Source organism: Rhineura floridana, chromosome 3 (genome assembly GCF_030035675.1).
Source record: "Rhineura floridana isolate rRhiFlo1 chromosome 3, rRhiFlo1.hap2, whole genome shotgun sequence".
In the NCBI taxonomy this organism is placed as follows: Eukaryota; Metazoa; Chordata; class Lepidosauria; order Squamata; family Rhineuridae; genus Rhineura; species Rhineura floridana.
The window spans coordinates 220,879,708-220,904,896 of NC_084482.1; the positions used below are offsets into that span (position 1 = coordinate 220,879,708).

Consider the following 25,189-nt stretch of genomic DNA (forward strand, 5'->3'; position numbering starts at 1 on the left):
GACACGATCGCTCCCATGCGCCCCCTCCTATGCAGAGCTCATACAGCTCCATGGTATACGTTGGAGCTGAGAGCGATGAAGCAAGAGAGGAGGAGGCTTGAGTGCAGATGGAGGCGAACTCCCGATGAATGCAATTACACCTTGGTAAGTGCTTGTTCTTAGCAGTATATAGTAGTGGTGAGGGCAGCAAAAAAGAGATATTTTGCTGATACTATTAAGTCATCACTCTCCCGCCCAGCGGAGCTCTTTAAAATTGTGCGAGGGCTTTTACATTCTGGTCCTCGGGATATTATAGATTCATCTGTAGCCCGCTGTGATGAGTTCGCCGAGCACTTCCAAGATAAGATTGCATGCATTCGCCGGGACTTAGACTCCAATATTATAGCAGTTGGACCTAATGAAGTATCCAGATCACGGTCTTGTCCTCATTTATTGGATGAGTTTCAGTCTGTGCAGCTTGAGGATGTTGACAGGATCCTTGGACTGGTGCGTGCGACCACGTCTGCACTGGATCCTTGCCCCTCTTGGCTGGTGAAAGCTGTCAGGACCGGAACCGCCGGCTGGGCCAAGGAGGTAATAAATGCCTCTTTAAGAGAGGGAGTGGTCCCTGACTGCCTAAAAGAGGCGGTGGTGAGACCGCTCCTGAAGAAATCCTCCTTGGACCCAGATAACTTGAACAACTATAGACCTGTGGCGAATGTTCCGTTCCTGGGCAAGATCCTGGAGCGGGTGGTTGCCGGCCAGCTCCAGACACTCTTGGATGACACTGATTATCTTGATCCATTTCAATCCGGTTTTAGGCCCGGTTTTGGCACTGAAACAGCTTGGTGGCCCTGTATGATGATCTCTGTCGGGAGAGGGACAGGGGGAGTGTGACTCTGTTGATTCTCCTTGATCTCTCAGCTGCTTTTGATACCATTGACCATGGTATCCTTCTGGGAAGACTCACGGAGTTGGGAGTTGGGGGTACTGCTTGGCAGTGGCTCCGCTCCTACTTGGTGGGTCGTCACCAGAAGGTAGTGCTTGGGGAACATTGCTCGACACCCTGGATTCTCCATTGTGGAGTCCCGCAGGGATCGGTCCTGTCCCCCATGATTTTTAACATCTACATGCAGCCACTGGGTGTAGTAAACAGGAGTTTTGGGGTGCGTTGTCACCAGTACGCTGATGACACGCAGCTCTATTTCTCCTTTTCATCCTCTTCAGGTGAGGCTGTTAATGTGCTAAACCGCTGCCTGGCCGTGATAATGGACTGGATGGGGGCTAACAAACTGAAGCTCAATCCTGACAAGACCGAGACGCTGTTGGTGAGTGCCTTCACTGCCCAGATGGAGGATGTTCATCCTGTTCTTGATGGGGTTACACTCCCCTTGAAGGAACAGGTTCGTAGCTTGGGAGTTCTTTTCGATCCTTCCTTGTCTCTCGAGACCCAGGTGGCCTCGGTGGCACGGAATGCTTTCTACCATCTTCGACTGGTAGCCCAGCTACGTCCCTATCTGGACAGTGATGACCTTGCCTCAGTTGTTCACGCTCTGGTAACATCTAGGCTGGACTACTGCAATGCGCTCTCTACGTTGGGCTGCCCTTGAAGATAGTTCGGAAACCACAGCTAGTCCAGAATGCAGCGGCCAGATTACTGACGTGGACCAGAAGGTCTGCTCATATAACACCTGTTCTGGCTCATCTGCACTGGCTTCCTATTTGTTTCCGGGCTAAATTCAAAGTGCTGGTTTTGACCTATAAAGCCCTACACCGCATGGGACCGCAATACCTGGTGGAACGCCTCTCCCAATATGAACCTACCCGTACACTGCGCTCAACATCTAAGGCCCTCCTCCGGGTGCCATCCCATCGAGAAGCCCAGAGGGTTGTGACTAGAACTAGGGCCTTTTCGGTAGTGGCCCCCAAACTGTGGAATAGTCTCCCCGATGAGGTACACCTGGCGCCGATGCTGCTATCCTTTCGGCACCAGGTGAAAACCTTTTTATACTCCCAGGCATTTTAAAGTGTATTTTAAAGTGTATTTTATAGTGTATTTTATCAGTATGTTCATTATTGTTGTATTTTGACGTTGTTGGTTCTTTGTTATTGTTTGTTTTGATTTTTGATTTTATTATACTTATTGTATTTATATATTGTGCTTGTTTTATCTCTCATGTACACCGCCCAGAGAACCTTTTTGGCTTAGGGCGGTATATCAATTAAATTAAATAAATAAATAAAATGAATATCTAGTCCAGCATTCTCACAGTGCCTGATCAGATGCGAATGGGAAGTCTACAGGGAGGACATAAAGGCACCACCCTCCGATCTGACATCAGATGTGCGGCAGATAAAGGTGAGGCTTCAAAAGAACCACCAGGACCTTGAAACGGGCTGCCAATTGCGCCTTTGCTGGACTGGGGAGCACTTGCACCTGCCAGTCAGCTGATCAGTGGTTGAATGAGTCTTTGCTCAAGGAAGGGGAAGCTGTTTCCATTGGATGGAAATCACTTCTCCCTCCCAGCGCTGCTCTGTGAAGCAGCCCCATTCAGCTCCTGAAGTTGAAAGAAGCAGCGTGGGATGGCGAGCCAAGGGCTCAGCTTGGCTGTGGGTGCCTGTTCCCTTTTGGAAGCCACTGCTTTTTAGAAAGATCGGCTGTGCATGGGACTTCTCTGGCAGGCAGCCCATCCGAAAGGCACCTTTTTTCCTTCCCCCCCGCTCAATGAAAGGAGGGGGAAGGGTGCTTCAGAGAGCACTTTGCAGCTTTAAGACAGTCACTGGGCTCCCAACGGGGCAAGGGTTGCACTCAGGTCCTGCTTGCTTGCTTCCTATAGGCATGCTGCCATTGGCCTGATCCAGCAGGCTCTTCTTAAAGACATCTAAGATGTTCTCCAGGAGAACTCACACCCTGATTAATCTGCAACGAATCATATTACACAGGAACTGAAAAATCCTACAATTTCCAAACCAAAATGGGGCCTCAACGTAGCTGAACATCTACCTGTTGATGTCGCATCTTTGGGATACTGGATAAAGGGATCTTTTCTTTCTTCCCAACACGAATGGAGATCCGACTCTTTGAAGGAAATAGACAAGACTAGTTACTTTTGACCAGAAAATATTCAGCCGTTACAAACAGAGATTTTTATAGATAAGAAAAGGTATAATTTTGATCTGGTAAGTTCTGCTCTCGGTGAATAGAACAGAGTTGTGTGGACCAAGTAGGGTCAGTCTGGCACTTGTGAACATGCGTCCACTGGGCATGAAGCTCATCTTGAAATGCCTGTTGGGGGTGAACCTAGTAAAGCCAGCTTCTTAGTAGGCTGCAAACTACTAGGGCAGAACCTAGTAAAGTCAGCAACAGTGGATGCAATTCACTGTGTCACAGGCCACCTGTATTTATAGAAATTGGCCATCTCCAATTCTTTATAATTGATTTACATAAAATTATGTGTGGAAAAGTAGCGCAAACAATACAAGCCAAAACATGAGTAAAAAGACAAGCTGCCAGTTAAAGTGTCTTTTTTCCTTTGAGTTTTGTTTACAGTAGTTCCAAAATAAATTCTTTCCCGTAAAGTATCAACATTGTATAAGGAGTCCGGGCATTCAGCCAATGATCATGTCTATATATGGCTGACGCTGTACAGGGGTGAGTCAGGAGAACTTATCAGAATACAACATCAGCATCAAGATGCAGGTTAGGATGAGAGTTCAAATGATGGAAACAAGAGTATAGTAGTAATATGAGCATGAACTGACAGAGTCTAGATCAGGGTTTCCCAACCTTTGGTCCACAGATGTTGCTGGACTACAGTTCCCATAATTCCTGACCATTGGCCATGCTGGATGGGGCTGATGGGAGTTGTAGTCCCACAACATCTGTGGCTCAAAGGTCGGGAAACCCTGGTCTAGATAGATACAAACTAGAGCTATAAAAGACAGACAGCCTTGGGGATTTTTACCAGTTGTCCGTGACACTGGTCGAAGAAAGAACCACCTGCTCTGAGTGTTAAGGTCCACACGCAGCAAAGGTGAGATCACTCCTTTTCAGATGGAAATCAATGTGACCTATGCTGTCCTTTGAAATGCAACACGTTAGCGTACATCCCCTTTGTATGTGCTGTGTAAGACCTATGTTCTGATATGTGGCTATGTCCACAAAGTGTAGTAAATTAGACGTGTTAATTATACATAGACACTGATAAAGATTTCCTTTCTTGATCAGCCATTAGATATTCCTAGACGTAAAAAGATTCTTAGCTGGGATCTCTGGCCACTTGGTTCATCTGGAAAAAAGTGGAGAGCATCCAATGAAAAGGAACAAAAAAGGGGGGTAAAAACCCAGAATGCTACAGATGGAATTTAAGAAAATCTTTATTGTGTATTCTTTAACAAATGTCCAACGCGTTTCAGCCCACAAGGGGATTGTAAATTTGTTTGACTGATGCAGTATTCAAAGTTTACCTCTTTGGCACATACAGAGTTTTGAGTATTAAGATTTTCTTAAATTCCATCTGCAGCATTCTGGGTTTTTACCCCCTTTTTTTCGTTCCACTTGGTTCACCTGGTCAGACCTAACTGCCGGCAAAAACTATTATGTATATCACACACGCACACGCCTGTCTTGCTGCTGCTACTGCAGGAGGGAAGAGAGGAAGATGAGGTGCAATATCGGGCATTGCTAATTTCTGTTATCAGTTCGTAATTTTCTTCCATTTTTTTACAGCTCTGCTATTAGTAGATATTTACTTATTCATTGTCATGTAGGTGAATTATATGTCACCCTTTTGGACAGGACAGTTTATAATAAAGAAGAAGTAGATAAGAATATATAAACATCCCCCAAAACTCCCACAGTCCATCCAAACACACAAGAAAACACTGAATGACAACTATTAAAAGCAGCAGCAATTTCGGGTCTGTCTTCCTCCGAACGCCTTCCCAAAACTGATGTGTCTTGACCGACAGCATGGAAGTATAAAGAGACGAGGCCTGACGTAGGGAGAATGTTCCATGTCGAGGAGCCATTACTGAAAAATCACCATGTACCTCATCCTGTGTAGGGACCACCAGGAAGGCCTCATCTGCTGATCTTCAAGCAAAGGCAGATTCATACAAGTGAGGGTGTTGTTGGCTGGCTACTAATTTATGAGCCTGGGAGACCCTCCAGCTCAATATTGCCAATATGAGCTTTAAATATGGCTTCAATATGGGTCACTTTGCAACAGAAACAAAGAGGCCTGATGGGAAAAAGTAGCCTAAGGAGTAAAATTGGTCCCACTCTGCATTCCAGTTTGTGCGGTTCCTTTTGCTGCTTGAAATCTCTCTTAGCCCCAGATGTCAACCGGGGTCTGACTCCATCACCCTCCCCTGCTTTTCATTCATCACCGCAGGTTCCTGCCTTCTCTGGACCCTTTCCTGCTGCAGCAAAGGTCCCCTTTCAAGGGCGCTGCTGCAATTCCTGCTTTCCTGGGATCTCTGCTAGCTGAGGGAACGGCCCTTGTTCCAGCTGCCAAGGAGCCTTTCTCGGGGTCCCTCTTGCCTGCTGCCTTTGCTGTGTCCCTGCCTGAGTCAAAGAGTCTCTGTGCTCCAGTTCTGTTTCCAGACTTCCCACCAGGGCTGGCAAAGCTAAATCTTGCTCTCTGTCCTGTCTTCTGGAGGTCATTCCCTACAAACTGTAGCCTCCACCTCCGCTTCCTCTTCTCTAAACTGCCGCTTCTTCCTGCTTCAAAGACAAAAGCTGACCTTTGGGCAGAGGAAGGAAGAGGGAGGAGGCAGCGGCTGCTCCCGGGAGCATCTCTTCCCACTGGGAGGTTAGTGTTCAAGGCACAGAGTGTCAATGATCTGCTGAGGATGCAGGAGAAGATGCTCTGCTGGAGTTTGGGAGCTCCTGCCCTCTCCTTCTCCTGCTGCAAGGTAAGATTTTTCATCATGGGGCAGCGGAAGGCAGAAGGGAGGGGCACTTTTCGCACTGAATGATCAAAAAGCCCCAAGAACAGAGGAAGCTGCATTCTACCAGATCAGAGAATTGGTCCATCTAGTCCCGCCTGCTTACAGCAACTAGCTCTGGATGTCAGGCAGAGAAAGACCTTTCCCAGCACCTCCTACCGGATCCTTTCACCCCTCTTGGAGCTGCCAGAGACTAAACCTTGGACCTTCTACATGCAAAGCAGGTGTTCCCCTTCTGAGCTGCAGTCCCTCCCCAAATATCCAGGACCCAGGCACCCATTTCCATGACAGCATCCCTGCAGTGGAAGGTTAAATAGCACAGGTGCTAAATCCATACCTTCAACATTCATCAGTTAAGGGGGAAAAGTGCCCTTACCGAGAGAGGCCACCGTCTCATAATTCTCCTCCATGACTTCCCTGTGCAGAGCTCTTTGGCCAGGATCCAGCAGGGCCCATTCCTCCTCCGTGAAATACACGGCCACCTCCTCAAAGGTCACCAGACCCTGGAAGGGCAACAGATCCTGGAAAAAGAAGAGGCAGTTTCTCCAAACGTGTACCATTTGCTCAGCCAAAAACTTGAATAGCTTTCAAAGAAGATTGGACAAATCCATGGAGGATCAGGACATCAGTGGCTATGAGCCACAATGGCAATGCATTGCCTCCACTGCCAGAGGCAGTATGCTGGGAGTGGCAACAGAGCAGGACACTTGGCAGCTACACTTTGGTTCATATCGTACTAATAGCCTGACCAGTGGGGCACGCTGGGATTAATTAATTAATTAATTAATTTTATTGCATTTATATACAACCCCATAGCCGAAGCTCTCTGGGTGGTTTACTACAAAAGCAATATAGAAATCTAAAAATACATTTTAAAAAGCAATTTAAAAGCACATGCTAAAATGCCTGGGAGAAGAGGAAAGTCTTGACCTGGCGCCGAAAACATAACAGTGTTGGCGCCAGGCTCACCTCATCACAGAAATTATTCCATAATTTGGGGGCCACCACTCAGAAGGCTCTCTCCCTTATTGCCAGACTCCGAGTTTCCTTCGGAGTGGGCACCCGGAAGAGGGCCTTAGATGTTAAGCGTAGTGTACAGGTGGGTTCATGTCAGGAGAGGCGTTCCATCAGGTATTTTGGTACCAAGCCATGTAACTATCTTGAAGCTGTCCCACTCTCTTTTTCTTTGCATTTCTTTAGTACAGTTACTTTTTATTTAGCTTTTGTGGGGGTGAGTATTTCTGGATTTTACACTGCTCAGACACAATTGCAGGGCAGAGCTTGATTGACTCTCAAAAAAGATCCCACCTCTCCAAGAGTGTATTTTAGGTGTTTTGCCAGAGTTCTGCCAGACACGTGTCACCGAATCACAAGTGGGGCGAGTGCTCATGTGTTCAGGTCCTGCTTGCAGGCTTCCCACAGGCATCTGGTCGGCCACTGCAAGAACCGGCTGCTGGAACAGACGGGCTATTGGCCTGATCCGGCAGGCTCTCCTTATGCAGCCTCAGAGGTAGTATTCTCCCAGAGCCCTCCCCGCTATGCTCAGGGAGACGCACCCCAGCTGTCCACTCGGTCTCTCCCCCAATGATCCTCCCCTTACCTGATTGGGCTGCCCGGCTGCTCTTTCCACTCTATCCCACAGAAGAGACAATCCGGACGGTGCCTCTGAGGCCATGGCGCTGCCTGAGAGGGAGGAGTAAACTAGGCCAGCTCTGGGACTCCCACAGCTTTCACCACGATGCACGTTTCGTAGGGAGCAGCTCTCAAGGGCCTGCAGGGGAGAGACGGAGGATGGGAGCGATTTCATCCTTCATGCAAATTTGGGTTCCAGAGGTTTGAATGTTATAAGCAGCCTCAATCCAAATCAATAAATGGCACGTCCCTTTCCTCTGTTGTTTTCCCCCACAATGCTTGATCTGCAAAAGGCCTTAAAGGCCCCAAATCTCTCTCAGAACATTCTCCAGTTTCTTCCAGACTTTTCTCCACGCTTGGGCACCTGTTGTGTCCTTTGCCACCCCCAGGAATTTCACCCATCTCGGACCCCTCACCTCTCATCTCTGCTTCTGCTTCCGCAAAGTCTTTAATTCCTGAGCCCCACAGAGTTTCTTCGTCACATTGTGAACCATTTCAGGCTTTATTATTGGGCCCTTTTCATCATGGATATAATTAAAAATTTATTCTGCACAGATATTAATTCCATGTCATCTCCCTGACAGTTGGCAAAAAAATAGGTTTTGCACACATTGTCAAGAAATACTGGGGGTGAATTTGGTCAAATGACTCCATCTTGGAGCTTCCTGGGGATGCAAAACACCTCCAGTCTTTCCATCAGAAATATGGGGAGAGGAAAAGTGAGATGCATTCAGTCTGGTTCAGCTCACTGGGCAATGAAAAGAGTATGAAGAACTACTTGCAATACATCCATTTCAAGATCAGCAGGACACGTTATTTGGTACCATCCACTTGTATAATCTGAGTTAACCTTTAGACATTTCTGGACTACAACTCCCATCATCCCTGGCATTCTGCCATGTTGTCCAGGGGTGATGGGAGTTGGTCCAACCATACCTGGAGGGCACCAAGTTACAGAACACTACTCCAAGTTGGAGAGGTGATGCACAAGGTGGAAAGCTTAACAGCAAACTCACCACACAGGGTTGAGCAACTGGGGTAATAAGTTGATTTGCTTATTATAGGTTTATCCAAACATTTCAATATATTTTTATATTTCTGTGCAGGCTTTCCTCTAATGAGCTCACCGTGGGAAACATAATTTGTCCCCCTCCTTTTGTCTTCACAACAACACTGTCACTGGGACCAGGATACCACCTGAATTTCACTCCTGAGCAGGGATTTGAACCTGGGTCTCTGTGGACATAGTTCAGCATTAAACTATGATTCCAATACAATAGACACACACACTTCCACAGATGTGGAAGGTCCCACACAGAGTGGATGTCTGAAATCTAGAGTGGCACATAAAAGTTTATCCTCACAACAATCCAGTGAGGTGGGCTGGGCTGAAAAAAAGTAGACCCAGAGACCTGCATAGATCTGGGGGGGGGAGATCTTAGACCCCTTACTTTTATAGGAGCAGGCTCTCAGCAGAGTCCCCATGTCTCCAGCAACTTGTGAGCCAATCAGCAAGAAAGGAGAGTGTATTAGCCACTGAGAAGAGTCTTCTAACATGCTTCCTTGTTCTTTCCTGATAATTAGAGTGAATCAGAGTGAAAGGAGGTGAAGTCAGCCACTGAGACTCTTCTCAGGAGGCAACACTTTGCCCTTCCATGCTTTTTGGCTCCTAGCTGTGGGAGAAGGCATTAACATGCATCTCATTCTCAACCCCGCAGGAACAGGATGGGAGGGGGCATGGCTATCATGAATGGACCCTGCACTTCTGAATTTGCCACTACACTACTGTAGAGATGTGAAGGCCCATAACAAAAGTGGAAAATTTGGGAGGGAAAACAGTTTTTTTTCTCTCCCCTCGTGCTCTGACCCCGCTCCTTAGAGAGCTCTGTATTGCTGTCCTGGGCTCCTACTGGGAGGAAGGGCAGGATATAAATCTAATAATTAATTAATTGCGCTGAAGAAATGTCTGACTTGTTCCTGGCTACAAGAGACTCTACTATACAAATGTCAGTGACACATCCATAGCTCTACCCACTCTGGCATTTGACAGTAAATTGGCTGCTTGTGCGTAAATGTGGCCCTCGGGTTGAAGAATATTCCCTAACCACTACATTAGCCACAGGCTCTCATCCAAGACCGCCTTACAGAGCTCTTGCGACCACTGCCCAGCTATTGTGCTTTGGACAGAGGGGACGCTGCCAGCACCCCCACAGAGGAGCCAATCCTGCAAGAGAAGCTGAGATCCACCCCAAGGGGGCTTCGATGTTCCCCTCCAACAAACTCCCAAGGGGATGTCTGGAGAAGCCTCTTCCCCTGGAGCCCAGCTGACGAGGGGACATTTATTCATCCATTTCCTCCATCCTCTGCCTTGAAAGCTTCTAGAAGCCCATTCAGAGCCTGGTCAGTTTCAGATTCCTCTCTCCATCCCTCCATCTTCCTTGCCTGGCAGGAAGGAAACTGACTAGTCCCTCTTCCAGTATAGGAAATCCAAAAGGGGCTCTTCCTCCAGCTCTGGGGCACTTTCTAGGGATTCCCAGAGGGAAGAGGGGCCTCTTCCATCAACCCCCTCCCCCTCCCAAAAAACAAACCTTCCTTCCCTCATCAGTCCCGTCAGGCCCAGGAATTGCAAAGGCAGCTCCCCTCCCCCAGCTGTGGCCCTCAAAACCAACACAGGACATCAACCCCCAACAGCTGCATCCCTTTCCCTGGGCGATGGCTTCCAAGAGGGCCTCGAAAGGCCAACCCCGCGGCACTTCGGACCCCCCTCTGCAAATGGATTGCATGCAGCAGGGGTCCCTCTGAAGAAAGGGGGGTGTGGGGCTCTTCCCTCCTTTTCCCTCACCCCCCAACAAAAATACCAAATCCCCCCCTTGCACCTCTTTGCCCTCTGCACGCTCCGGCTTCCTCCTCTCTGGGCCTAATACTTTCTTTACCCGGAATACCAATGAAGACAGCCCTCCTACTTCCCCTTCAATATGCTCTCCCCCCTCCATGTGATTAAGACTTCCTGCCTCTCTAGGAACCAGAACTCCTTGCCTATCCCATCGGAGGACTAAGTGGCAAGAGCTGCTTCTGCCCCCCCACTGCCAACAGTTTCCTCCCTCCCTTCTGTCCCATTATTGCACCTCATCCTCCTCTCTTGCCTCCCGCAGAAGCAGCGGCAAGATAGGCGTGTCTGCTGTGTGATATATACAATATACACATTTGTGTGTAAAAAGTAAAGTGTTCAGGAGGGACGGTGTAAAAGCTGGAACGGAACACGCCGGAATGGGCTCTTTAGAAAAGAAATTGATGCCAAAAACTCTAGGATGTGTTAGAGACACATGAGAACAACATTTAGGAACAAAAACCATTCCGATAGCATTTTTATCAACCCTTTAACAACCAAAATGCCCTCCGGAACGAATGAACAGCCCCGAACGGCGACTTCCCAGCGAGCCAGACCCACCAAATTCACCAGTCCCACATGACTACATGGGATGCATGCAATAAGACACAAAACGTCCATACAATCCACGTTCCGATACCCGTTCCGGGCTATAATAAATTTTTACGTAAAAAAGCCCGGAAAGGCGACTTCCCAATCAGCCAGACCTACCAAAATTCACCAACCACACATGTTGCTGCCTCTCCTTTTGTTGGGAAATGGGAGATAGCACAGGATGACCCAGGAACCTCTGGGGTGATCAGCAATACCCTTTCTTGCTGTTTGTAGGTCCACTAAGCAGCACTATTGGTGCTGCTACCAGGTTGCGAATGGCTGGTGAATTGGGGAGGGAGAGAGAAAGAGAGATTGGAGGGTCAAGTCAGCTGGCAGAAGGGGGAGAGAATAGAGTTTGCCTTCTGTGAAATAGATGTGCTATCACAGGAAAAAAACTGGGTTCAAAGAAGTGCTCTTGTGTGCTTGGGCTCAGACTCCACCTCTGCCTTGTATTCAAGTTCTGGGCCAAACCTCACCAGTTTGCTTTCTGTGAAATGAGTTTCTGACACAACTACTTTCAAAATCAAGGTTATTAAAGTCTGGAACCTGTGGGAGGGACTCCTACTCATTGGGCAGAGCGCATGAGGTGGAGGCAGAAGAACTTTCCAGTCAAAAGGCTCTCAGGCAAGAAGGCTGGAGAACAGGACCTTGGACAGCCACTGCCAGTCTGAGGGCCAAACTAGAGGAGATACCAATCATGCAACAAACAATTGCACGATGAGCTTTGCAACACTAAATTGAAGGTGCAGGGCAGTTGATCCCTAGTGGGGTCCTGACATGCACCTGTTATTTATATTGGGAACAACAACAATAACACCAGCTCACCAGTCTAATCACTTTTACTGGCTAGATCCCAAGGAAGAGGCAGGAGGAGACAGGAACAGGGAGTCCTTCAAGAAACCTGGTCCCCAAGATCAGCAGTTGTGCAACTGACCTCCCAGTCAGTAATCTTCACACTTGTGATTCCCAGAAAATGGCATTCAGAGGCATACTGCTTCCCAGAGAGAAACTACAGGGAAGCATCATTAACAATTGCATAACATGGATTAGTTACACAACATGGATTAGTTTGAAGTTACCAGACCATTCATATATCTGGCCCAGAACTATCTATCCCAACAAACTGCCTCCCCCAATAATTTAAGCAGAGATTTTCTGCAGCTTTGCTGCCTTTGCTAAAGGCCCTTCTATTGCCTGGAGAAGCCATTTGGCTATGTGACCGCTGACAAAACCCAATTCTCACTCCTTTTCTCTATGCGCACCAGATGACAGTGAGGTCCTTCATTTGCCTGCTAGGAAATAGCACTGAGACCAGATGAGACTGCGGAGTGAAATCAGTTTGGAAAATGTATTTAAAATACATCAGCAGAAAACTAGTGAATTCATTTTACTTTATGAAAGATGTTAGAATAGCCAATACAAAAAATATCTAAGCAAAATAATAAATAATAATAAATAAAATTTTATTTTTGAGTCGCCTATCTGGCCGAATAAACGGCCACTCTAGGCGACGTACAATGTCATGATAAAATACAATACAACCAGAAATATAATAAAATTAAACAGCATTAAACAACATTAGAAACTGACCCATCCCCAGAGACCCCATAGGCCTGCCTGAATAGCCAGGTCTTTAAGGCCCGGCGGAAACCTGTCAGGGAGGGGGTGTGGCGAAGATCGAAAGGAAGGGAGTTCCAGAGGGTGGGGCCACAATCGAAAATGCCCTCTTTCTGGTCCGCACCAGCCTAGCTGTTTTAACTGATGGGACCGAGAGAAGGTCTTGTGTGGCTGATCTTGTCAGGCGGCTTAATTGGTGATGCTGGAAGCGCTCCTTCAGATAAACTGGGCCGGAACTGTATAGGGTTTTAAAGGTCAATACCAACACCTTGAATTGGACCCGGTAAACAACTGGTAACCAGTGTAGATCCACTAACACCGGGGTGATATGATCATGGCGACGGCTGTTCTTAATCAAGCGCGCCGCCGCATTCTGTACCAGCTGTAATTTCCGGACCGTTTTCAAGGGTAACCCCACGTAGAGCACATTACAGTAGTCTAAGTGAGAGGAGACCAGGGCATGTATCACCCGTGGGAGCAGATGTACAGGAAGGCAGGGTTGTAGCCTCCGTAGCAGATGTAATTGACACCAAGCCACCCGGCTCACTGCTGAGACCTGAGCCTCCATAGACAAGGCTATGGACCTGGTCTTTCAGGGGTAATCTTACCCCATTAAACATCAGGTCTATATCCCCCAACCTTCTCTTGTCCCCCATGAGCAACACCTCGGTCTTGTCGGGGTTTAGTTTCAGCCTATTCCTTCCCATCCATTCACTTACGGAATCCAGGCACTTGTACATGGTATCCACAGCCAACTCTGGTGAGGACTTAAACGAGAGATAGAGCTGAGTGTCATCTGCGCTTTGGTGAAACTGCAGCCCGAATCTCCTGATGATGGCTCCCAGCGGTTTTACATAGATGTTGAATAGCATGGGGGAGAGGATAGATCCCTGTGGAACTCCGGAATTGAGAGCCCAATAAAAACCATGTTATACACAAAAATACATTTTTTAGTTATTTATATTAATAAAATGTGTACACTGCAGAAGAATTTTATAAAGAATATAAAATGTACATTAAAATGGTCAATAAAAAATCAACATTTAAAAAACACTAAAAATCAATAAAATCAACAGTTAAAGGTATGCTAAACTGAACTATATGAAAACAATCAGTAAGGAGACCATTAGAAACAAGGACTAGTATTTTTTTAAATCACTTCCCTGAAAGTATCTCAAAAATACCAACAATAATAAAAAAATCATATGCAAACCAATGAAAAACATTTTAAAATCCCACAGAAACAGTAATAAAGCTCTGCCCTTAAAAGGTTTGTTGAAAAAGGAAGGTCTTCTATAGGCACCACACAAAAAAACACCTGTCTGATATGTAACAGGAGGAAGTTCAAAAAAGTAGATGCCACCACACAAAAGGCCACGTTTCTCTATCAAGCAGAGTGGACTTCCCAATGAGATGGTATGCGTAAGAGGCCATCCTCTGCAGATTTCAGTGATGGGCTGCATATATAACAGGTGAGATAATTTTTTAAGCATCCTGGCCCCAACCTGTATAGGGCTTTAATCTATGTAGCCTGCAAGATGAAGAATAAAGCTCCCATTGAAGTTCTTTCCATACTCCCTACATTTCAATTGTTTCTTTCATTGAATCTCTTTCCATACTCCGTGCATTAAAAAAGTTACTCCATAGTGTTTTTTCATGCGAAGTAACTGTGCTCTGATTGAACCTCTTTCCACTCACTACATTTAAATGGTTTCTCCCGTGTGGGTTCTGTGATGTAAAACAAGCCTACTGCTTACACTGAAGCTTTTTCCACACTCCCTGCATTTAAACGGTTTCTCCCCTGTATGGGTTCTTTGATGTAATTTAAGGCTACTGCTTCGACTGAAGCACTTTCCACACTCCCTGCATTTAAATGGTTTCTCCCCTGTGTGGGTTCTGTGATGTAATTTAAGGCTACTGCTCTCACTGAAGCTCTTTCCACACTCCTTGCATTTAAATGGTTTCTCCCCTGTGTGGGTTCTGTGATGTAATTTAAGGCTACAGCTTCGACTGAAGCTTTTTCCACACTCCCTGCATTTAAACGGTTTCTCCCCTGTGTGGGTTCTTTGATGTGAAGTAAGCTTACTTCTCTGACTAAAGCTCTTTCCACACTGCATGCATTTAAATGGTTTCTCCCCTGTGTGTGTTCGGTGATGTAATTTCAGGCTACTGCTTAAACTGAAGCTCTTTCCACACTCACTGCATTTAAAAGGTTTCTCCCCTGTGTGTGTTCTTTCATGTGATGTAAGGCTACCGCTCTGACTGAAGCGCTTTCCGCACTCTTTGCATTTAAATGGCTTCTCCCCTGTGTGGGTTCTTTGATGCGAAGTAACTTCACTGCTCTGACTGAAGCTCTTTCCACACTCACTGCATTTAAATGGCTTCTCCCCTGTATGGGTTCTGTGATGTAAAGTAAGCTGACTGCTCTGACTGAAGCTCTTTCCACACTCCCTGCATTTAAATGGTTTCTCCCCTGTGTGGGTTCTTTCATGTGATGTAAGTTGACCATTCTCAGGGAAGCTCTTTCCACACTCCCTGCACTTAAATGGTTTCTCCCCTGTGTGGGTTCTGTGATGTAAAATAAGTTTACTGCTTACACTGAAGCTCTTTCCACACTCCCTGCATTTAAATGGTTTCTCCCCTGTGTGGGTTCTGTGATGTAAAGTAAGCTGACTGCTCTGACTGAAGCTCTTTCCACACTCTCTGCATTTAAATGGCTTCTCCCCTGTGTGGGTTCTGTGATGTAAAATAAGTATACTGTTTACACTGAAGCTCTTTCCACACTCCCTGCATTTAAATGGTTTCTCCCCTGTGTGGGTTCTGTGATGTAATTTAAGGCTACAGCTTCGACTGAAGCTTTTTCCACACTCCCTGCACTTAAATGGTTTCTCCCCTGTATGGGTTCTTTCATGTAAAGTAAGGTGACTGTTTACACTGAAGCTCTTTCCACACTTCATGCATTTAAAAGGTTTCTCGCCTGTATGGGTTCTTCGATGCAAAGTAAGGTGACTGTTCTGACTGAAGCACTTTCCACACTCCCGGCATGTAAATGGTTTCTCCCCTGTGTGGGTTCTGTGATGTAAAGTAAGTCTACTGCTCTCACTGAAGCTCTTTCCACACTCCTTGCATTTAAATGGTTTCTCCCCTGTGTGGGTTCTGTGATGTGAAGTAAGGCTATTTTTTACACTGAAGCTCTTTCCACATTCCATGCATTTAAATGGTTTTTCTCCGGTGTGTGTTGTTTGATGAAAACTATGACAAGTAGAGGATTTCTTGCTCCCATTCTTTGGCTGCTTTCTTTCAGACGTTTTTGGTCCCCTGTGATTTCCAAATATCTCTTTTTGACTCTCAGTCTTGGCTATTACCAGTGGCACCATCTGTTTTTTTCTATAATTCACATTCTGCCGGTCACCTGCTGAGGGGGAAGAGGGTTGAAAAAAACACATTGGAATTTCAAGGCAAAAACAATGCATTTCATCACAGATGAAGCCCAATTATCTGCTTCTCTATTTTTGCATCTCCATAATTCTCCCCCTTTTATCTTGTATAGCCCTCCCTCCCTATTCAATATCTATAAAAGTCGCTGACAAAACGCCTGTCGGCAGTAAACTCTCACCCTCCTGTCTTGGCAAGGAGACACTTAACCTGTCTTCTATATGCCGATGACATTGCCCTGTTATCCCAAACGCAGGTGGGCATACGTCATCTCTTAAGAGAACTTGCCTCCTTTTGTGTGGATGAACTTTTGAGAATTAACTATGCAAAATGCAAGGTTTTATTTTTCGCCAAAGTAGACATAAACACCGCTGGCAAACTGACAACCATATTATTGACCAAGTCAACGCCTTCAGTTACCTTGGCATTGCATTCCATCCCTTAGGTTCTTGGAATGCGCATTTTGTCCAGTCTGCTACGACTGCACAGAAATCAGCAGGAGCTTTACTGACCTTCTTTTATACAAAGGGTGGTCAGTACATTCTGGCAGCAGTCCAGGTATTCAACGCCAACGTGCTTCCTCAACTTCTTTACAGGACCCAAATTTGTAGTGGAGGCAATTACGCATGGTTGGAGAGGGTACAATCTAAATTCATGAGGTCCGTTTTGGGCGCTCCAAGATGTGTCCCCAATGTGACCTTACGCTTGGAATTAGGTGCCCTTCTGATTGAGACCCACGCTTGGATAGTAAAATTTAACTACTGGATGAAGCTGCTATTTTTACCCACGGGATTGCCCCCATTAACTTTGGAAGATTCCTTCCAATCTCAATGGCATCGGGTAATGATTCACAAATTCGGAACTCTCGGTTTTTCGCTCCCAGCGATTGGTGCCCTAGGCTATACGACCGCTAAAACAACAATTATCCAATGCCTCAAAGATGTTGAGTATCAGAACAACATGAGCCTAGTTGCCGCTTATTCACAATGCAGTATTAATGTAAATCCCTGTATCTTGGCCACTTACATTTCAACTTTATCTACCCCAAAACTCAGGAGAGCTTTTACCCTGGCACGATTCAATGTTCTGCCCTCGGCACTAATGGAGGGTAGATACAGGGGAGTCGATTGTTATGATCGAACTTGCCCCTGTGGAGCAGATGCGGTGGAGACAGTGAGCCATGTACTACTTTGCTGCCCTTTTTATTCAGATCTCCGCCTTAAGTTCATCTCCCCACTTTTATCTAATATTCTTCTGAGCCCAGAAGCTATGATTTTACAATATTTAACAGCAGATTCAGAATCACGGATCACTCTGAGGTCGCCTCGTTCTGCACAGCTGCTATGGCTCGCAGGAGGGACCTAATGCGATGTCTATTAGATCAAGGTTTTAGCTAGATTACTATGTGGACCCGGTTTTAGCTTTTTAGCTTTCTCACTGCAATGATACTGTATTGTATTCTATCTCCACTCTGATATTCAGAGGATTCGTAATTATATTGCTGGTCTTGGACCGTAACAAAGATTTTACGTTATCTTTGCATGGCCAGATGAAAGCAAGGTTACCTGAATATCCTACAGTGTCACACAGCAACATCAATTCCTTTCAGGTCCATATAACACTTGATGTCACTAAGCCCAGATTTGTCTGGGTTTCCTCCTACTGCCATACAACTGTGATATATATTTCTAAAATAATATGCAATGAAAAGAGGGGTGTGGGGGAAGAGAAGGGCAGCAAGTCTGCAGAACAGGACAAACTGGGCACAGCTCACTTCTCCTTGATTCTTAATAATTTGACTGCAGTCAAAAGAGCCGGTCAGACAGAAATATAGGAACAAATGAAGTTGTGATATACTAAGTCAGAGCCTGGTCCCTCGAGCTCAGTACTGTCAATACTGGCTGGCAGCTGCGCTGCAGGTTTTCAGATAAAGACACTTCCAAATTCCACCTGAAGATTCAAGGGATTAAAGTTAGCTGAGCTAAGACAGAGATGGCCAAAGACCAACACTACATGAGTTTGCAATGATGCTCTGAACCGTAAGGGGAATGCCCGACTGATCTCTCCCCTTCATCAAAGCCCTGTACAATTAGATCTTGTTCTTCCAGCCAACAGACTAAGCCCAGGTTTGACATTTCTTTCAAAGATACAGATAAGCTAGTTAGTTCTGAACTGAAATTATTCTCCTCTCTCCAGAACAAAGAACGATCTTAGATCTCCTGGAGATGAATAGCACAGGGACATGTAGATCCAAATGTCTCTTGTGGACAAGAAACTGTTCAAAAACCTCAATTCAGTGACACTGTGGAAACCAATCCAGCTATCTTAATTTGGGGGATTTCTCAGCAGATGGGAAGGAAACTTCAACATGGATGCCATTCCCCCTCTTTATATGAACAGCCTGGCTGGATCAGACCACAGGCCTATCTATTCCAGCATCCTCACAGTGCCAAAGTGGATGCAGATGGGAAGTCTACAGGGAGCACATGAAGGCATCACTTAGCTCCAGCTGTTTTTCTGATTCCAGAGATATCACATCTATTTATTCATTTATAGGCTCTTTGTATACCGCTATTTCATTAGAAACGTCAAAGCAGTTTACAACACGTTAAAAAAAGGCAACCACCATAAATTAAAAACATCAAATATACAATAAAAACAAAGGTCAAGTGTTGTGAAAAGAGCATGCTCTTAATTGCCTGCCTGGCGGCACAGAAATGTTTTCAGCAGGCGCTTCGAAGTTAAAACAGAAGACGCCTGCTGAACCTCTGTTGGCAGAGCTTTCCAGAGAACTGGGCCGATGACACGGAAGGCTCGATTTCATGTCAATGTTCAAATCATTTAAACTCTATAAAATCTAGTTTCAAAGGAGATGAAGCTTCATCATATATAGGGGATATTTTACAAATGAATGCATGCAAGAGTGAATTCGTTACAAGAAATTTTAAATGTCTCTATGCAAAGCACAGTAGCAAGCTGGAGGATGCAAAGGGAGACATCCTGGTTTGCTCCAAGAAAGCTAAATTGAGGAAGGTAACCTGGAAAGAAGGTGATGTGGAAGGCCAGTGACCAACTAATTTCAGAGATGAAAGGGAGACATCCTGGATAAACTGAGGAAGGTAACCTGGGACGCACGTGCAAGAAAGTAAGATGTTTTAAATGCAATTATAATGCCAATATAGAGGTACTGATTAAACAGAAATTATAACTTTAGGGTTTCTATAGGTTTCAATTAATCATAAAATGGCATCAGTATTTGTTAGGGAAAAGCTTTAAAAGAGCAGGTCACTTTGGGTCACCAATGATTGACATTTGAGGTTTAGAAAGTCTCGAAGATCACAAAAAGCAGAACCAAAAGGAGACAGAAACCACAAAGTTTAATTTCAAAAAGTCAAACAAGCGTGCACTTTGAAAACAACCTATGTAGTCAGGGCAGACACTTTCCAGGAAAGAAGGAGATGTGGAAGGCTAGTGACCAACTAATTTCAGAGATTTGACATTAAAACATCTTTAAGTAAGAGGGGGGAACATCGGTGAGGGTATATAAAGAACACGTCATCACTCCCTGACCATCCAGAGGCAGATCCTATGTTCTCTGAGCTACCACTTAGTCCCAGCAGCCTGGGCATTGCTTTTGGAGCATGGGGGTGCCCCTCTGTTGAGTTCCTCAACTCACAGAGTAAGGAAGATCTTTCATGCCTACAAGCTACTGCATTGCTGCTAAGGATCCATTGGAGAAGCTTTGCTGATTTGAGAGTGAATGTGCATGCTTGTAATTTTCCTTTTTCCTCTTTTAAGAAAGCATTTATATTTGATGTCACACTTTTGATTACCGCTGAAAATAGAGAGTGCTTCAAAGGCACATAGCACACGCTATTGCCAACCCTACACCTATGTGAGGGAAGCGTGGGGTATTAGAGGTGTTGGGGTACTCCCTCTAGGTTCCTGGAGACCACCAAGATTCAGTGTTGTGAAATCCTTCTACAGCTTCCCTAAGTCATCTTTCAAGTCCATACCTACTGATCTCTCCCTTTCATCAGAGCCACATACAACTGATCATGCTCTTCCAGCCAAGAGGTGAAGCCTAGTTTTGACATTCCCAAATTATCCTCTCCTCCCCAAAGCAAACAAAGATTTTAGATCTGGAACCGATTAGTACAGGGACCCAAGTTATCCTCCTGACCAGTTGCCTGGAGGTGTACATAAATCTCCACTCAGGGGCTCTGTGGAAACCAATCCAGCCATCTTAATTTGGGGGATTCCTCAGCAGGTAGAAAAGAAACTTCAACCTAGCGGCTCTTCCTCAGAACAGCCCTGTGGAATCAGACCACAGGCCTATCTGCTTTATCTGGGGCGGCTCAGGACTTCATGGTTTCCATGACAACCATGGGGCTGTCTCAATTTGTTTCTGGCCCGACGCATGTGTCGGGACATACCCTTGATTTGATCTTCGTCACTGGACATGGAGATGGTGATCTGGAGGTTGGGGATTTATCATCTATTCCTTTGTCATGGACAGATCACCGCTTGCTGAAGTTTAGGCTCACAGCAGCCCTTTCCCTCTGCAAGGGCGGGGGACCTATTAATTTGGTCCGCCCCCGGAGTCTAATGGATCCTGAGGGTTTCCAAAGGGCTCTGGGGGTTTTTCCGACTGAGAAGACTGGCGCTCCTGTCGAAGCCCTGGTTGAACTGTGGAATACGGAAATGACCCGGGCGGTTGACACGATTGCTCCCATGCGCCCCCTCCTATGCAGAGCTCATACAGCTCCATGGTATACCTTGGAGCTGAGAGCGATGAAGCAAGAGAGGAGGAGGCTTGAGTGCAGATGGAGGCGAACTCCCGATGAATGCAATTACACCTTGGTAAGTGCTTGTTCTAAGCAGTATATAGTAGCGGTGAGGGCAGCAAAAAAGAGATATTTTGCTGATACTATTAAGTCATCACTCTCCCGCCCAGCGGAGCTCTTTAAAATTGTGCGAGGGCTTTTACATTCTGGTCCTCGGGATAGTATAGATTCATCTGTAGCCCGCTGTGATGAGTTCGCCGAGCACTTCCAAGATAAGATTGCATGCATTCGCTGGGACTTAGACTCCAATATTATAGCAGTTGGACCTAATGAAGTATCCAGATCACGGTCTTGTCTTCATTTATTGGATGAGTTTCAGTCTGTGCAGCTTGAGGATGTTGACAGGATCCTTGGACTGGTGCGGGCGACCACATCTGTACTGGATCCTTGCCCCTCTTGGCTGGTGAAAGCTGGCAGGACCGGAACCGCCGGCTGGGCCAAGGAGGTAATAAATGCCTCTTTAAGAGAGGGAGTGGTCCCTGACTGCCTAAAAGAGGCGGTGGTGAGACCGCTCCTGAAGAAATCCTCCTTGGACCCAGATAACTTGAACAACTATAGACCTGTGGCGAATGTTCCGTTCCTGGGCAAGATCCTGGAGCGGGTGGTTGATGGCCAGCTACAGACACTCTTGGATGACACTGATTATCTTGATCCATTTCAATCTGGTTTTAGGCCCGGTATTGGCACTGAAACAGCCTTGGTCGCCCTGTATGATGACCTCTGTCGGGAGAGGGACAGGGGGAGTGTGACTCTGTTGATTCTCCTTGATCTCTCAGCTGCTTTTGATACCATCGACCATGGTATCCTTCTGGGAACACTCACGGAGTTGGGAGTTGGGGGTGCGGCTTGGCAGTGGCTCCGCTCCTACTTGGTGGGTCGTCACCAGAAGGTAGTGCTTGGGGAACATTGCTCGACACCCTGGACTCTCCATTGTGGAGTCCCGCAGGGATCGGTACTGTCCCCCATGCTTTTTAACATCTACATGCAGCCGCTGGGTGCGGTCAACAGGAGTTTTGGGGTGCATCAGTATGCTGATGACACACAACTCTATTTCTCCTTTTCATCCTCTTCAGGTGAGGCTGTTAACGTGCTAAACCGCTGCCTGGCCGTGATAAAGGAAAGGATAGGAGCTAACAAACTGAAGCTCAATCCTGACAAGACCGAGACGCTGTTGGTGAGTGCCTTCAATGTCCAGATGGAGGATGTTCATCCTGTTCTTGATGGGGTTACACTCCCCTTGAAGGAACAGGTTCGTAGCTTGGGAGTTCTTTTCGATCCTTCCTTGTCTCTCGAGACCCAGGTGGCCTCGGTGGCACGGAATGCTTTCTATCATCTTTGACTGGTAGCCCAGCTATGTCCCTATCTAGACAGTGACGACCTCGCCTCAGTTGTTCACGCTCTGGTAACATCTAGGCTGGACTACTGCAATGCGCTCTACGTTGGGCTGCCCTTGAAGATAGTTCGGAAACCACAGCTAGTCCAGAATGCAGCGGCCAGATTACTGACGTGGACCAGAAGGTCTGCTCATATAACACCTGTTCTGGCTCATCTGCACTGGCTTCCTATTTGTTTCCGGGCTAGATTCAAAGTGCTGGTTTTGACCTATAAAGCCCTACACGGCATGGGACCGCAATACCTGGTGGAACGCCTCTCCCAATATGAACCTACCTGTACACTGCGCTCAACATCTAAGGCCCTCCTCCGGGTGCCATCCCATCAAGAAGCCCGGAGGGTTGTGACTAGAACTAGGGCCTTTTCGGTAGTGGCCCCCGAACTGTGGAATAGTCTCCCCGATGAGGTACGCCTGGCGCCAACGCTGCTATCCTTTCGGCACCAGGTGAAAACCTTTTTATACTCCCAGGCATTTGAAAGTGTATTTTAAATTGTATTTTATAGTATATTTTATCAGTATTTTCATTATTGTTGTATTTTGACGTTGCTGGTTCTTTGTTATTGTTTGTTTTGATCTTTGATTTCGTTATACTTATTGTATTTATATATTGTGCTTGTTTTATCTCTTATGTACACCGCCCACAGAGACTTTTTGGCTTAGGGCGGTATATCAATTAAATTAAATAAATAAATAAAATAAATATCTAGTCCAGCATCCTCACAGTGCCTAATCAGATGCGAATGGGAAGTCTACAGGGAGGACATAAAGGCACCACCCTCCGATCTGACATAAGATGTGCGGCAGATAAAGGTGAGGCTTCAAAAGAACCACCAGGACCTTGAAACGGGCTGCCAATTCCTCCTTTGCTGGACTGGGGCGCACTTCTGCCAGTCAGCTTATCAGCGGTTGGAGGGGGCTTTGCTCAAGGAAGGGGAAGCTGTTTCCAATGAATGGAAATTACTTCTCCCTCCCAGCGCTGCTCTGTGAAGCAGCCCCATTCAGCTCCTGAAGTTGAAAGAAGCAGTGTGGGGTGGCGAGCCAAGGGCTCAGCTTGGCTGTGGGTGCCTGTTCCCTTTGGGAAGCCACTGCTTTTTAGAAAGATCGGCTGTGCATGGGACTTCTCTGGCAGGCAGCCCATCCGAAAGGCACCTTTTTTCCCTCCCTCCCTGCACTATGAAAGGAGGGGGAAGGGTGCTTCAGAGAGCACTTTGCAGCTTTAAGACAGTCACTGTGCTCCCAACGGGGCAAGGGTTGCACTCAGGTCCTGCTTGCTTGCTTCCTATAGGCATGCTGCCATTGGCCTGATCCAGCAGGCTCTTCTTAAAGACATCTAAGATGTTCTCCAGGAGAACTCACACCCTGATGGGTCAATTAATCTGCAACGAATCATATTACACAGGAAGTGAAAAATCCTACAATTTCCAAACCAAAATGGGGCCTCAACGCAGCTGAACATCTACCTGTTGATGTCGCATCTTTGGGATACTGGATAAAGGGATCTTTTCTTTCTTCCCAACACGAATGGAGATCCGACTCTTTGAAGGAAATAGACAAGACTAGTTACTTTTGACCAGAAAATATTCAGCCCTTACAAACAGAGATTTTTATAATTGATTTACATAAAATTATGTGTGGAAAAGTAGCGCAAACAATACAAGCCAAAACATGAGTAAAAAGACAAGCTGCCAGTTAAAGTGTCTTTTTTCCTTTGAGTTTTGTTTATAGTAGTTCCAAAATAAATTCTTTCCCGTAAAGTATCAACATTTTATAAGGAGTCCGGGCATTCAGCCAATGATCATGTCTATATATGGCTGAAGCTGTACAGGGGTGAGTCAGGAGAACTTATCAGAATACAACATCAGCATCAAGATGCAGGTTAGGATGAGAGTTCAAATGATGGAAACAAGAGTATAGTAGTAATATGAGCATGAACTGACAGAGTCTAGATCAGGGTTTCCCAACCTTTGGTCCACAGATGTTGCTGGACTATAGTTCCCATAATTCCTGACCATTGGCCATGCTGGATGGGGCTGATGGGAGTTGTAGTCCCACAACATCTGTGGCTCAAAGGTCGGGAAACCCTGGTCTAGATAGATACAAACTAGAGCTATAAAAGACAGACAGCCTTGGGGATTTTTACCAGTTGTCCGTGACACTGGTCGAAGAAAGAACCACCTGCTCTGAGTGTTAAGGTCCACACGCAGCAAAGGTGAGATCACTCCTTTTCAGATGGAAATCAATGTGACCTATGCTGTCCTTTGAAATGCAACACGTTAGCGTACATCCCCTTTGTATGTGCTGTGTAAGACCTATGTTCTGATATGTGGCTATGTCCACAAAGTATAGTAAATTAGACGTGTTAATTATACATAGACACTGATAAAGATTTCCTTTGTTGATCGGCCATTAGATATTCCTAGACGTAAAAAGATTCTTGGCTGGGATCTCTGGCCACTTGGTTCACCTAGTCAGACCTAACTGCCGGCAAAAACTGATGGGTAAAATTAGCCTAAGGAGTAAAATTGGTCTTCTAATCTGAGATGACATTGCCAGTCGTATGCAGCGGACATGACCTGGTCAGCAGAGAGAACTCCCTCAGCTAACCAATGTGGGAATCTGCTTTGAAACCCTTCCCAAAAGTGGATAAAACTGAACTCCTGGTCCCACTCTGGGTTCCAGTTTGTGCGGTTCCTTTTGCTGCTTGAAATCTATCTTAGCCCACATGTCAACTGGGGTCTGACTCCATCACCCTCCCCTGCTTTTCCTTCCCTACCTCAGCTTCCTGCCTTCTCTGGACCCTTTCCTGCTGCAGCAAAGGTCCCCTTTTCAAGGGCGCTGCTGCAATTCCTGCTT

The 25,189-nt window shown here is 46.2% G+C and overlaps 2 pseudogenes; both read right to left on the bottom strand.

Moving 5' to 3' along the window:
- The window catches only part of LOC133381722 (zinc finger protein 208-like), a 32,324-nt pseudogene extending 25,909 nt beyond the window's left edge, over positions 1–6,415 (bottom strand).
- A 6,075-nt stretch (positions 6,416–12,490) lies between these two features.
- LOC133381694 (oocyte zinc finger protein XlCOF6-like) lies at positions 12,491–23,866 on the bottom strand (annotated as a pseudogene).
- Positions 23,867–25,189: the final 1,323 nt, after the last annotated feature.